Source organism: Orycteropus afer, unplaced genomic scaffold (genome assembly GCF_000298275.1).
Source record: "Orycteropus afer afer isolate SDZICR_OR568_19922 unplaced genomic scaffold, OryAfe1.0 scaffold00099, whole genome shotgun sequence".
NCBI lineage: Eukaryota > Metazoa > Chordata > Mammalia > Tubulidentata > Orycteropodidae > Orycteropus > Orycteropus afer.
In genome coordinates this window covers 723,999-726,906 of record NW_006921686.1, presented here as the reverse complement: position 1 = coordinate 726,906, position 2,908 = coordinate 723,999, and positions in this window count along the sequence as shown.

Genomic DNA, 2,908 nt, shown 5'->3' with positions numbered 1-2,908 from the left:
CTTCCTTCCGAGGAGTGGCTGGTGGGTTTGAACCGCCAGCCTTCTGGTTAGCAGTTAAGTGTCTTAGGCACTGCGCCACCAGAGCTCCTGCTGTTGGTGAAGAATATTAAAAATATTTTTGTTGTCTGCCCCCCAGAAAAAAAAAAAAGGAAAATACAAAGGACTGCGAGAAGAACGAACAAATTTGTCTTCAAAGAGACAGAGCCGGAGTGCTCCTTGGAAGGGAGGATGGCCAGGCCTCATCTCGGGTACTTAGGTCCTGTTGTCAGAAGGGGCCAGGCCACGGAGAGGGCTGTCTTGCTTGGTAAAGAAGAGGGTCGGCGAGAAAGGGGAACACTTTGAACAACACGGACCGACCCAGCGGCTGCCACGGTGGTCCCCAGCACAGCGACAGTTGTGAGGACAGCTCAGGGCCAGGCAGTGTTTCCTTCTGTTGTCCGTGTGAGTCGGAACCCAAAGGCACCCAACAACACCCACAGGTCCGGCTGCATGGGGGCTGGTGAGGGGAGCGAGGTTCAGTGTATTCCAGTTGGGTGCTGACGGAGTCGGATCCACTCCATGGTGGTGAGTTTGGCTTCTGATGTCTCCTCCGAGGTATTTTGGGGGTGAAATCAGGGAGCCTTGGAGATCAAAGGACTCTCCTCTATGAAAAATATCATGACAATCTGAAGTCCAAGTGACCGAAGGCAGGCGGCCTGCAGGATGACCCCAAGCAGAAGAACAAGGACTGTCAAAGACACAAGGTTGGCAAGGTCATGGATGCCTTGGGGGTCTCGGGGCAAAGCGGCCTTTTCCTCATTCACCCAGCAGTCATGAGTTACCGTCTCACAATCAGAAGCAGAACCCAAGACAAAATGGAGTCCGAGCCAAAGCCCGTGTGAGCCATTTTAGTTCGGCTAATGTTCTAAGATCAGGGGTGCCCTCACATCGTCCCCTCCTCTGATCATGAATTCTGGAGAAACCGATCTCCATCCTAAGAGTGGTTCAAGGTGGGTTTCTGAGGCAGCATCACTACGGAAGTAGATTGCCCAACCTTCCTTCCGAGGAGTGGCTGGTGGGTTTGATCCACCAGCCCTCTGGTTAGCAGTCAAGTGCCTTAGGCACTGCACCACCAGAGCTCCCAGTTTCATTTTCACATTTTTCCCTCCTCTGATCATCAATTCTGTGGAAACTGATCACCATCCTAAGAGTGACTCAAGGTGAGGTCCATCTCCTCTGAGGATCTAGTTTCTTCAAGATACGGAATCTTCTGTACACCCAGGAGGGTGACAGTTTGATTGTGAGCCTTAGACAGGCATTTCCTATAACACTGAAGGTCAATTAAATTATTTACTGATCCAACCTGATCCTAATGCCCACTCAGATTTTCTTTCTGGAGTTTGTTTCCTCAAAACAGATGGAAAGCTTCCAAAAACACAAAGCTCAGAATACAACAGTCTCATCGGTTTCTCTGAACCAGTGTTTGACTCAAAAAATAGCTTTTAGGCATGTTTTAGCACAGCTCAAGTTTCAAAAAGACACCTCAGGAAAATGGTCTGTGTGGGTTACCCCAACTTCCATGAAACCAGAAATCTGGAAACACGAACAGTATTCATTAGGTCAATCAGCTGAAATAACCCATAAAACTAAACCCCGAAGGTCTCTGTACCGAGGAAGCGAGTTCCACAAGGCATATTACAAACACAGCGTTTCCAGAAGCCTCGGCCTTAAAGACCTTCTGTGGGATCTCAGATTGCGTATTAAGAGACCTGGCAAAGTCCATCTAGTAAGGTACAAGGCGGTTTCTTGGGAGTCTTAGCAGGCAATCTTAATGCCATTTTTGTGAAAACGTAGCTCGAACTTCAGACCGTTCTCTGGTGATGGTATTTATAACTTTGCTGACTTAACAACAGAAACTTCTAAAAGGAGTTACATTATCTAAACTCATTTAAAGTCTGATGACCATGCTATGACTTTTGATGCAAGAACCGGCTATTTCAGTAGCTGAGCGCACCGCTGATTACCAGTTTCCTTATCTGCTTCAAAGGCTCTTTTCTCCTTCTCGGCCTCAGATTGTGCTGTGTTTCTTATTTTCCCTCTTGGATCACTGAGTCTATGTAACACTTCAGAATCCCGTAACGACTGGCAGTCAAAATCTGCAAGCAAAAGCAATAAACCCGACAGACACTTGAGGAGAAAGGGGAGAGAAATGGTTCCTTATAGTCAGAAAGGAGAAATGGAAACCTCAGCAGTGTTCTCTCCTAAAGCTCCTGGGCATCCTTCCGGTCACTTAGGCCTGTGGACTTGAGGTTTGTTTCCTGGGATCTGGGATCAACCACAGAGCAGTCTGTGAACATGTCACCTTCTCCACTGGAGTTCCGAGAATCAAGACTCAGTCTAGCAGGATTCCAATGCAGAATATCAAGCTCACTCGAGTCCATCTTTCGGTTGGAATATTCTGCATTTCAGCAAGTCAACAAAGCAAAGACTTCTCTGTAGGTGACAAAATGTATCTGACCATGGTTAACTTATGGGAGCTCTGGTGGCATAGTGCCCAAGGCATTTGACTGCTAACCAGAAGGCTGGTGGTTCAAGCCCACCAGCCACCCCTCGGAAGGAAGATGGGGCAATCTACTTCCATAGAGATACTGCCTCAGAAACTCAAGGAGGGGTCGCTATGAGTTGGGGCCGACTCGATGGCACACAACTACAACAACGGTTAACTTACAAGAATTTTTTATTAAATGTGAAAAGATCTGGTAGAACATCAATTCCACAACCACATGGAGTAAAGCCACATGGAGTCCATTTAAAATCAGCAGGAATGTTAGACAAGAATATCCCTAAACGTACAATGACACACACACTGACCAATGGGATAGAACTGAGAACCCAGAAATAGATCCACCCACCTACGGTCAGCTGATCT